The sequence below is a fragment of the Herpailurus yagouaroundi genome, unplaced genomic scaffold (assembly GCF_014898765.1).
Source record: "Herpailurus yagouaroundi ecotype Mexico unplaced genomic scaffold, PumYag 188, whole genome shotgun sequence".
Lineage (NCBI taxonomy): Eukaryota > Metazoa > Chordata > Mammalia > Carnivora > Felidae > Herpailurus > Herpailurus yagouaroundi.
The window spans coordinates 7,077,262-7,090,301 of NW_024412419.1; positions in this window are offsets into that span (position 1 = coordinate 7,077,262).

Consider the following 13,040-nt stretch of genomic DNA (forward strand, 5'->3'; position numbering starts at 1 on the left):
CTCTCTCTGCCCCTCCCCCGTTCATGCTCTGTCTCTCTCTGTCTCAAAAATAAATAAACGTTAAAAAAAAAATTTTTTTTTTAAAGAAAAAAGGGAGCTGTGTTGGTTCTTTTTGTTCTTAAATCCCTTCTCTCTCCCTTGAGATCTCAGAGTAATTGAACCACATGAATAACTGAACACAGAGAGGAGATTGGATAAAGAGAAAAAATGGAAACTTGTGCTGGTTTGAAATTACCTCAGGTCTAAAGTGGCCATAAGTCATTACTCTTGGGTTGACAGGCCCCAGAGAGGAGGCTATCACCAATTACCCTCCAGATCTTCAGTGGCCAGCGACCTTAATTGAAAACCTGTTCTATTTAGCACTTTTCAGAAAAACAGAACTCAGTTGTTGAATGTTTAAAATCTGGTAATTCTACTAGTATTTTTTTAAGGAGAATATCCCCAAAGGCAATGAAATCACTGTCTCAAACACATATCCACACCCTCATGTTCACTGTAGCATTATTTGCAATAGCCAAGGTACAGAAACAACCTAAGTATTCATGGGCAGAAGGCTGGATAAAGAAAATGTGGAATACACATACAATGGAATATTATTCAACCTTAAAAATGGAAATCCTACCATTTGCAACAACCTGAATGAAACTGGAGGGCATCGTGCTAAGTGAAAGGAATCCAACACAGAAAGACAAATACTGTATATGTATAAAGCCACTCATACATGGAATTTTTAAAAAGGTAAACTCAAAGAAGCAGAGAGTAGAATGGTAGTTGCCAGGGGCTGGGATGGGAGGGGTGGGAATGGGACATGTTGGTCAAAGGCACAGACTTTCAGGGTGCCTGGGTGACTCAGTCCATTGAATGTCCTTCCAACTCTTGATTTTGGCTCAGGTCCTGATCTCAGTTTGTGAGACAGAGCCTTGTCGAGCTCTGCACTGACAGCATGGAGTCTGCTTGGGATTCTCTCTCTGCCTTTCCTCTGTTCATGTGTTCTCTCTCTCTCTCTCTCTCTCTCTCTCTCTCTCAAAATAAACAAACTTTAAAAAAAAAGAAACAAACTTTCAGTTTCATTCATTTTTTTAAGGAAGGGACTTTTTCTTTTTCAATTTTTAATGTTTATTTTTGAGAGAGGGAGAGACAGACTGAGTGCGACCAGGAGGGGGCAGAGAAAGAGGGAGATACAGAATCTGAAGCAGGATCCAGACTCTGAACTGTCAGCACAGAGCCTGACATGGGGCTCGATCCCATGAACTGCAAAATCATGACCTGAGCCAAAGTCAGACACTTAACCAACTGAGCTACCCAGGTGCCCTCTTTTTTTTTCTCTTAATGTTTATTCATTTTTTGAGAGAAAGAGAGCACGAGTCGGGGAGGGGCCGAGAGAGGGACACCGAATCCGAAGCAGACTCCAGGCTGAGCCGTCAGCACAGAGCCCCACCTGGGTCTCAAACCCACAAGTCGTGAGATCATGACCTGTATCGAAGTCGGAAGCTCAACCGACTGAGCCACCCAGGTGCCTCGAACTTTCAGTTTTTAAATGAGTAAGTTCCAGGGCACCTGGGTGGCTCAGTCGGTTGAGCTTCCGACTTTGATTTAGGTCATGATCTCATGACTCGTGGGTTCGAGCCCCGCGTGGGGCTCTGTGCTGACGGCTCGGAGCCTGGAGCCTCCTTTGGATTCTGTGTCTCCCTCTCTCTGTGCCCCTCCCCCCTCCCCACCCCGGTCTGTCTCTCAAAAATAAACATTAAAAAACAAAATGAGTACGTTCCGGGGGATCTAATGTACAGTATGGTGACTAGTTAATACTGTATCGTATACTTGAAATTTGCTGAGAGTATGTGTTCTTCACCACACACACAAAAAATTAACTCTGTGAGGTAATAAACGTGTTAATTAGCTTGATTGTGGAAAGCATCTCACAACGTATAGGTATATCAAATCGTCATGTTGTACACCTTAAATACACAGTTTGTATTTGTTGATTATGCCTCAATAAAGCTGGGGTGAAAAATGGTACCAAAGAGACCGACATTCAACATTTGCCCTCAAAGGACTTCTATTTCAAAGATGAAAGGTACATAGAAACAAAAACACACACAATGTGATATTGGCCTAAAAACAATACTGGATTCAGGCAGTTTTTGCACGTTAATTCTTTAAAATAGAATGTTCACTTTGGAATAATTTTAGATTTACAGAAAATTTACAAAGTTCGCACACAGTTCCCACATACTCATCACTCCGCTTCCCCTAATGTTCACATCTTACATAATCATAGTATATTTGTCAAAACTAAAAAATTAACATCGGATTTCACAATTTTAAGGACAATGTATCTTTTTATGGCCTTTCAAAATAGTGATCAAACACATAAAATTTACCATTAGTGACATTCAGTACATTCAATATTTGTACAACCATCACCACTATCTGGTTCGAGAACATTTTAATCACCCCAAAGAGAAATTCACACCCACACTGTCCATTACCCCCACCTCCCAGCCCCTAGCAAGCACTAATTAGATCACACAGTTTAGCACTAATGTTCTTTTTCTGTTTCCCAGTCCAACTCAGGATACCACACTGCATTTAGCTACGTTCACTTTTTTTTTTTTTAAGTTTGTTTATTTTTTAGTAATCCCTGCACACAAGGTGGGGCTCAAACTCAAGACCCTGAGATCAAGAGTCGAACGCTCTTCTGACTGGGCCAGCCAGGTGCCTCAACTACATTAACTTTTTACTCTTTCTTTTTATTAATGTTTATTTATTTTTGAGAGAGAATAAGACAGACTTCAAGCAGGGGAGGGGCAGAGAGGGAGACACAGAATCCGAACCAGGCTCCAGGCTCAGACCTGTCAGCACTGAGCCTGACATGGGTCTCGAACTCACAAACTATGAGATCATGACCCAAGCCAAAATCAGATACTCAACCGACTGAGCCACCCAGGAGCCCCAACTTTGTACTCTTTAGATTTCATAAAGTTGTTTCAAAAGATTTCATTCTGTAGGGAAGCACTAGTCGAGGTTGCTTAATTGGTGTCCAAGGTAATTGTCCGGCGGGATCCTTCACTACCTCCCCTCTGTACTGGTCTAACAGCTTCTGAAGTGACTTTTTTGCCTCTGGTTACCCTCCACCAACACCTCTACTGGTCTAGGGAGCACAGGTTTAATGTCTTCTCATGACATGTTTCTTGCTTCTTTTATCGTCAATATTTGCTTTAACCTGTCTTGTTGTCTACTGATGATATTTTACTTTCCTTCACCAGAGCAAAATTCCTAAGGCAAGGATCCTGCTGCCTTCTGTAGCAAGTAACACTGCTGTGCATAAGGAATTCAACAGTATTTATTAAATAACTATCAGTAAGTTATCTGACAGCTAGATATCCCACAATTTCCCATTTTTAATCAAATAAATGAGACAATTTTAATGCTTGGAGTGGGTAGAATTGTATCATCTCCAAAAGATAGGTTCAAGTCCTAACCTTCGGTATTTGCAAATGTGACCTTACTTGGTAATAAGGTCTTTGCCGATCTAATCAAGCTGAGAGTTGGTGTTCCTGGATTGCGATGGGCCCTAAATCCAATGACTAGTGTGCATATGAAAGAGAAGCCCCCCCCCACCCCATGTAATGATGTTGAGGCAAAAGTTGAAGTAGGGGCACCTGGCTGGCTCAGTCGGTGCGACTCTTGAGCTCAGGGTTGAGCTTGAGCCGCAGGATGGGCATAGAGTTTACAGTTTTTTTTTTAACATTTAATTATTTGAGAGAAACAGAGCATGAGCGGGGGAGGGGGAGAAAGAGAGGAAGACACAGAATCGGAAGCAGGCTCCAGGCTCTGATCTGTCAGCATAGAGCCGGACACAGGGTTCGAACTCTTGGACCGGGAGTTCATGACCTGAGCTGAGGTCGGATGCTTAACTGAGCCACCCAGGCATCCCAAGTTTACTTTAAAAAAAAAAAAAAAAAAAAAAAAAAAAGAACGAGAACAAGTTGGAGTAATGCAGCCACAAGCCAAGAATGACCAGGGGTTGCCCACAACTACCAGAAGCCAGGAAGAGGGAGGGCAAGACTCTCTTCTAGAGCCTTCAGAGGCAGAATGGCCCCGCTGACACCTTTGATTTTTGGACTTCTGACCTACAGGACTGTGAGAGAATAAACTTCTTCTGTTTGAAGCCACTGGGTTTATGATAATGTGTTACACAGACCTCACAGAACTATAAGCTCATGGGAAACACCAGGGGGTTTCTTCCCCCTTTGCCTTTCCTTCTGAAATCCCTCTTGCCCAGAACATAGTTCTAGCTATCAAAAACCTAACCACACTTCAGCGGCCAACTTAAGCTATTGTTGTAGATTCCAGGTCTCTGGGACGTTTTTCGCACTTGTCACCTTTTGAAGATTCCAGGGTAATGGAAAAAGAGTAGGCAGAGAACAGTTAACCAGCAGAGTTTAGGAGACAATTAAAAAAAATTTTTTTTATATATTTATTTTTGAGAGAGAGAGAGAGACAGAGACAGCATGAGCAGGGGAGGGGCAGAGAGAGAGGGAGACACAGAATCCGAAACAGGCTCCAGGCTCCGAGCTGTCAGCACTCAGCCTGATGCGGGGCTGGAACGGACTGACAGAGAGATCATGACCTGAGCTCAAGTCGGAGCCTTAACCGACTGAGCCACCCGGGTGCCCCATGGAGACAATTTTTACTGCACCCTGAGAATTAGTCAATCCCCTAATCCAAACCCAACTAAGTGAAGCTTTGAGGCGGATTTAATAAATTTCAACGGTATTCAGCACTTTCCCCAGGTTCTTCCAAATGCTATGTCGTTGCCACAGCAACCCTCCTAGCAAAGGGGGCAGAAGGACCAATGCGGACTGGTCCAGGAGCTACATCTCATCCTTTATTATACAATAATTGCTAAGTTTCTGCTCTGTTCTTTGAGGATTTCATTGTGGCTTAGAAAGGAGGGCATGGACTTTGCAGCCACACAGCCTGGACTTGAACACTTGGCAATTACTTCGACAAGTTACCTCGTGTTCAAAATAGGGAGTGAAGAGTACCAACCTTGTAGGGATTTAATGAGAGGCTGATGTTGTCAGGTAGCGATATGGGAAAATAACTGTAGCATTTTGTTTTGTTTTTTTTAATTGTAATGTTTTTATTTATATTTGAGAGAGAGGCACAGAGTACGAGTGGGAAGGGGGCAGAGAGGAAAACACAGAATCGGAAGCAGGCTCCAGGCTCTGAGCTGTCAGCACAGAGCCAGACGCGGGGCCGAACTCAGGATGGTGAGATCATGACCTGAGCCGAAGTCGGTGCTTAACGAACTGAGCCACCCGGCGCCCCATAACTGTAGCATTTTAAAGCAATTTGTTGGAGCAGCAGAATGATAAAAGGAAAAACAGAAAAACCACACATTTTGCAAATATTCGGTCTTCCAAAGCCCTTCTGATGGAGGATGATGATGTCAGGTAGCCAGCAGAGAAGAGAATAGTTTACATTTTCTCCTCCTCCCTTCTCCTCCAGGCTCCTAAATTTTAATATGAAAGCTCTAGTGATTTAATCGCTGTTCTTCAACTGATTCCATTCTGAGAAGCCCTGAAGCCAGGTCACACGCTAGACGTGGACCCAAGCTCTTTGCTTCTGTTCACAGTTGGGGAAAAACTCTCCTTGTCCCGGCCCCCATACACTGTTCAGAGAAAACACGTTTATTGGGCATGGGGACTGACTCCACTTAAGGAACCTTAGTTCACGAATCTGTTCCCAGAAAATAAAGTAACTGGTTAACAGTCTTGAAGGATGTGTTCTTTGCTTTTGGGCAAATTCCAGTTTCTTCTTGCTTGAGGTTGAACAATAAAATCCAGAAGAAACTCCCACGTTTTTGACCTAGCCCAGCGATTTAACCTCTGCGCCCACTTGCCAAGGCTCCGATGGAGTAGCTGTGTGCCTGGCCTCCTGCCCCTTCTCCCCCACTGCCCTGCCTGCTGGCAGAGAGCCTGTCATGAGTCACACATAAGATAACCGAGGCATCAGGATGCAGGAGGCTGAGAGCAGAGCAGCAAAGCTGGAGGCAAGTGCGCCCTGAACCGAGTGTCAGGATCTTCGGGGAGTGCTTTTTACACCTTTGGAATAGCTCAGGGGTTTTCGGGAAACAGGTTGGCTGGAGGCCCGAGGAGTGGCACCCCATCCACAGTCGGTGCTCAATAAGTTTATTAAAGAAACAAATTGAGGCTTGGGGAGTCCTGGCAGATAAGGAATGAGCCCATCGTTTTTATACAAAAGCGGATCTTTTACCCATAATGTCATTTAGGAGGAAGAAGTGACAGAGCTGGGGTTATCTGTGCTCCAGACTCCTTTGCTCTAAGGGGGTGGCACTCCGGTTGTAGCTGGTGGGAATGGTGTCCGTAGTTGGGCAGTGGGCAGCGTACCTAGCTGACCACGGCATTGCTGCAGGGAGCCATGAGGTCAGGGTCTAGGATCTTGATCAATGAGATCTGCTTATAAAAACATCCTAGAATCTAGGCAACAGAAGGAAGCACTGTCACTTCCATGCTGTTCAGGTTATACATGAAAACCAGGGACACTTGCTGGTCTGACCTGCATGGTCACCATGCAGTCCTGTGCTTTGCTTCAGAGGGACAGGTCACGCTGAAGAGCCAGAACATAATAGAGCTGCCTGGGGGGTGGGTGTGGGGGGACATTACCATTTATTTATTGGCTTACTCTGAAGCAGTACAGATCAGACAAGTAAGTTGACGCTGCGGCTTATTGTTGGTATCACGCACAGCCCTTGATGCTTCGTCAATATGACAATCTAACTATGTATTGACTTATATTCTGCCTGGTTCTAGAAATCATTTTGAAGCAGACATCCATTAAAGATGCCACGGAGCCTAGCTGGCTCAGTGAGTAGAGCATGTGACTCTTGATCTCAGGGTTGAGTTGGAGCCCCGTGTTGGGTGTGGAGATTACTTTAAAAAAAAAAAAAATTTTAAAAAAAAAAAAAAAAAAAAAAAACTCCAGTTAGTGACACAGACATCAACTTTAAATATACAAAGGAATGCAGTTGTTATCCGGTCTGGTGATGCTGTTTTTAGCCACAGCACTCTATCCCCCAAAGGAATCTTTTGCAGAAACAATGCAAATACCTATTTTATGTAGATCAAAGCAGGGTTTGAAATACTCCTGGAACATCGTCATAGTGTTTCTGAACTTTCCAGAAAGAAGTTCAGAGATTTTCTCAAAGTCCCCAGCAAGTTAATAGCAGGAATGATGGCCCAGGCCTCTCTGATCTCCAATTTGGGGCTCTGTCCACCTCAACAGTGGTTAACCCTTTAGACAACTCCTAAAACGGGGCCCCAGCTGAGACAGGCTGGTTATTGACTGCTAGCTGACAGAGGAGTGTGCAGTCCAACAGTAGATAGTGACAGGCACGTCCACGCAGCACAATATATACAAAAAGAACAGCTGGACCACCAGCTATTCACCAGTTTTCACCTCCAATGTGCCTCAGTAACAGGGCAGTCAAACGCCTACGGCAAAATTCAAGTGAGTTTTGGGAGACTTGAGAGGATACAATGTTTCCTTTTACCGTTAGGAGCTCTTAGCTCCTGGAGATGTAGGGGCATATTTGCTCTGGAGATTCTTAAGGAAAGAAAGATAAAGAGGGCAGCCTAATTTGGGTTTGTGATCTCTCTTACTCTGGTTTAAGCTTTGAAGAATTGAGGAAGAAGTGATTAGCATCCCATTTCTACCTAAGAAGTGACATCTCCCTGGAACCATCAGGAACTTGTCTTCACTTTGAATGGAGTTAGCAACGGGTCTCTTCTAGCTTTCCTTCAAAGAAACAAGGTTTTGAAGGATGAATAGGAACTTGCTAGGCAGAAAAGGAAAGGACACGCTAGGTATAGGGAGCAGTACTGATAAGGACCCACAAGCACGACTCTAGATGTGCCACACTGACACAGCACAAGTTCTAGATTTCTTGCCAGAAAAGCTGAACCTGAATCTAATGCAGCCTCTTGAGCTCACCTCCACTTATAGGAGATATGGATGGGGGATAGAGAAACCAGCTACATAAAACCACAAGGAAGCAAAAGACAAATCTAAAATGGGAGGCAGTCTAAAGGAACCTACCCCTGCTTCTGCAACAAGCCCACGTCCCCACCCAAAGAAAGAGGCACGCTCTAGATTAAGAGATGTGAAACGCCACAAATGCAACATGTGGTCCTTCTCTGAACCCAGATTCCAACAAATCACTAAAAATAGATTTTTGAGGCAACCGAGGCAGTAGGACTACGAACCGTAGAGACGATGCCGAAGAATGCATGTGATTTTGTTAGGTGTGAAAATGGCCATCATTATCGAAGACATTGTATTTCTTAGGAGATGTACACTGAATTATGGAGTAAAAAAATACATATTGCCTGTTATTTGCTTTAAAATACTTCAGCCAAGAGCAATGATTTCATGATAAAGAGGGCAGAACGATACCGTGGCATGAAACACAGTACATTATGGAAACATCTCCCAAGTTCTATCACTGCCTGATCCCTTGTTTTGTTCACCAGGCAGAAGGGCTGGGATCTCAAAATCAGGTCTCTATTGCATGCACGATGCACAAATTTTCTGTTCTGATCCTCTAACAACCCTTTGAAGCATTATCCCCGGTTCCCATTTGAAGGGACTTGCCCAAGGTCACACGACTCAAGTCCAGAGCCATCTCACTTCACCCGCCTAACAAGCACCTGTGGGATTTGTCAGACATCCAGGAACTCTTCTGGCTGGTGCGAAAACGGACGGGGGCCGGCATCCTGAGCCTACTTTCCCACACTTCCGTAGGCTGCACTCACGTCCCATTCCTAAACTCTGACTTCTGTTAGCACACCGCACACATTTCATTCACTGATGAGTATGTTGAGCCGCTGCGTGGGGGCAGGAACTGTGTTTTGGCGTGTCTGGTGTTCCATGCATTCATTACGCACATCTCCTCACTTGAGAGGTGAAGCCAGCCCTTAGAGATTTTCAAATCTGTTACCAAACACAGGATTGGAAATATACTAGGTGAGCAACAAAGACGTGAACATCATTTCTCTATCCTTCTCATTATTTGATCTATTAGAAACTTAAGCAAAACGTGCAGAGCTCACTTTGGGGTATCCGTCACCCTGCAAGAAACCCTTGTGGTTTGGTCTGAAATAGCCTTTTCATCTTTTCTACAGCCCTGCACCTTAAAGGCACATGAAATATGTGAACACAATACTAAACGACTGCATATTACTTCTTCTGTTAGATCTTTTTTTAAAGTTTATTTTGAGAGAGACAGAGCGAGTTGGGGAGGGGCAGAGAGAGAGAGGGGAAGAGAAGGGATCCCAAGCAGGCTCCGTGTGGCCAGTGCAGAGCCCGATGCAGGGCTCGAACTCATGAAACTGAGAGATCACGACCTGGGCCAAAACCAAGAGCCAAACACTTAACTGACCGAGCCACCCAGGCGCCCCTATTCGGTCTCCTAAAAGTCTCACTCGTATTTACTTTTGCTTTAAAATCAACAATTTAGGAGCAGGAGGGATTGGTGAATAAAAATAGAGGAAGGAATTCAAGTGCTCTAGCTTGTGACAGGAATATTGGGCCCTCAGTTTGACCCCGGCGACTCACAGAACCATTAGCTCACAAGATGCCCTAACAAGTTCCTGGGCCCCCAGCCTCAAGATTGAGGCCAATCTCCCATCAACACTGATCTCCCGTTAATACCGAAAGTAGACCTCTGGCCTCATACCAGCCAGATCCCTAATCTCTTTATCTAAGACTTTAAGGATCAAGCCTACTAACTCATCGCCTCAGCATCTTGTCAAATCACGAAACCTGCTTGATCAGGGTAAGAGTAAACCTGTATTTTTACTCTTAATACAAAATCGTTGATATGGGCAATGAAAGGACAGAGGCAGTTATCCAGAGGGCCTCTGGTGCTCTTGTGCACATACAACCCAATCAATTTCAGCGGCTGAAAGGAAGACCCTCTCCTTCATTAGCTTCACAATGTGCTGCTCTACCCAGAATCCTTTAACTTTACTCCCCTGCTGTGAAACTCACTGGATCTTTACTTTGGCTTTAAAGAACTGTTCAAACTTCCTTAAAGCAGTAGTTCTAGAAGCACCAAGTCCTGGCCGGCATCAGCATCACCTGGGAACTTGTTACAAAGGCACATTAAGGGCACTAGCCCACACCTACTAGATCAAAACCTGTTTTAGCAAGCCCTCCAAGTACTCCTGATGCGCTAACATTTGATAGTTATGGCCTGGAGGCACCATCAATCACTCACCAGTTAACTCTTGAGAGACAGAGGCGTTTCTTCTTGGCTTGTTCTCTGGGTCTCGATTCTTCTTATTTGAACACAATGACCTCTCCCCATTTTATTCCATCAGAGAATGCTAATTAGAAGCAAAACTATAGCTTAATTTTTTTTTTTTAACTTTGCATTCCCAAGTCACACTGTCATTTTCTTTTTGTGTCTGCGTCCTTGAAAATCTAGGGCAATAGGTCTATTCAAAGTGTGGTCGATTTTCTTATCCGCAAGCCTTTTCACTTTGTTGGAGCTTTCCAACTCTGAAATTAGGCTTCTTTTCCACCTGTGTTCCACAGGCATCTATTCCAAATCCTTTACACTTGGAAATGCTAACACAAAGAGGCTCACGGGCAGAACAGGGGGTCTATCTCTGTCACAGGGAAGACAGCTGATGAGGACAGATGGGACTCGACAGCTATGGAGTGGAAGTTCCCAGCTCTAGTGCCCAGTAGTCCTTGGCTCCCAGCAGGCTCTCCGTTAGCGAATGGATGGGTGGATGATGGATGAACGAACGAACCAACCAACAAACGAAGGAAGACTAAGTTAGACCTTACGCTTCCAGGCCGCCACTGTTTCCACTAGGTCACCGGCCCTCGTGTTCTGCAGTTGTGGGAAGAGGCAAGTCTAGCCTGGAAGAGTTAACGATCTGGTCCCATTCAGAGTGCCAACTCTCAAGTGGTGGCGCTGCAGAGTCGGAGAATGCCAAGTCTTCAGAAATCCTTCCAGTGACGGGGCACCTGGGTGGCTCAGTCAGTTAAGCATCCGACTCTTGATTTCTGCTTTGGTCCTATCTCACGGCTCGTGGGTTCGAGTTCCGGTGGGGCCTGCTTGGGATTCTCTCACCCCTCCCGCTCTCGTGCTCTCTCTCAAAAATAAACCAAAAAGAAAAAAAGAAAAACCTTTCCAGTGAATCCGAGTTCCAGAATAGCTGAAAGAACAGCGTTATGTCGAGGGGCGATGGCTGAAACACACAGCCTTGTCTGAAGACCCTCAGGTCTAGGAGGGAGAAAGAGCGCTCACCAAGTCCAGATGGTAAAAAAAACCTGGTGATGGGAGCTCAAAATGAGAAACTAGAGGTCAAGTCTCCTTCAGGGGCCTGACTGATTCAAGTCAGCTGGTGTGGAATGAATGGCAGGTAGCTTCACAACACATGCTCACTTCCAGTATACACATCCACACACACTCAGAAATAACGTTAACCTGAGCCTCACTAAGAGGGCTTAATTCCTCTATGTGACCGCAGTGGAAGCCAGGCTGCCCTCTAAGTTAAATTTCAGCTGGCTTTAAACAAACCTCCTCTAGTTTTCACCAGTGACATCTAGGAAACAACAGAAGACTCACAGAAAGAACAATGATGACTTTTGTACAGGCAAATATCTATCAATAACCACAACAGGGTGCTTCTAAATAGCCTAGGTGACCATGAAAGCCACCCTCAGTCAGGGGCACATATCACAAGCAAGAGCAAAGCAAATGCCCTAGCGAACTAGAGCACCAAACCAGCCCCCCACAGCCCAGCATGGCAAACAACGAGCCTGTAGCGGATCGCTTTATGTCTGAATTAGCAAGGAAATTACGAAATCTTTAGTTCAAGTTATAGTTCTTAACCCTTTTGATAAGCAGGAGTAAGGTCTCCAGATATTCCTGAAACAGCTGTATTCCAGCTCACACAAAAGAATTTAAGAGCTTAGGGTAGTAAGGCCTACTGTACTTTTTTTTTTTTTTTTTTTTTTTTTTTTACTCCAGGCTCAACCCTGAGTTTAAGTGCGCTTAATAATTCCAATCGCATGAAAGCCCTTAAAAAACCTCTTTGCTAGTTGGGTAAATCCTAACTCTGCCCTGTTTCCAGGGTTTAAGTACTGCCTTGGTAGTCTTAGGCCAAGGCTGGGATTACGTTGCAGAAAGTGTCGGAGAGGAAAGATAAAAGAATTAATCTTTACATAATCCTTCAAGCAATGTGAAATAAAAACACCACTTTCAAAAGTGGGAGTCTCCCCTTTTTTCTAAAGGGCATCAATGGACTCATTGCTCAGCACATTCCTAAGCAGAAAAGTGTTGCCAAGATCAAAATGCTGTAAGCGGAAAGGCCCCAACCATTAAAAATGGATATTATTCACTACAGTAAAATTATCAATGCACAGTCCTAGAACATGGATTGCAAAGAAACCTGTAAGATCACCCAGAAGAAATGGTTTCCAAACTCATTTGAACTCAATTTTACATAACACTACCCACAGAAACTGACTTTACAAACTATGACCTTTATGAACATGCCATATATTTTCCACGCTATTATTTTTTTGATGTAAGCTTTACACCCAACACGGGGCTTGAACTCACCACCCCGAGACCAAGTCATACACTCTACCGACTGAGCCAGCCAGGTGCCTCGATTCTTCATCCTATTAAAAACTAACCAAAAAAGCTGGCAGCGACCCATTAAGTTTCTACAACCCATCATCTGGTATCTGGTTTTAGCCTAAAATTGGGAAAAGTACTGATTGACTGTCACTGCTTTCATCTCCCCAAAAAAGGGGGCGGGGCGCAATGTACCACAGGATCTAGGAGTACCAGCTTGAAAGCAGCCTACTCAGGTTCAAACCCTGATGCTACTACCCGTCCTTAGCTTCTGTGCTTCAACTTTCTCCTCCTTTTAGAGGAGTCCTTTTTTTTTTTTTAATTAAAAAAAAAAATTTTTTTTTCAACG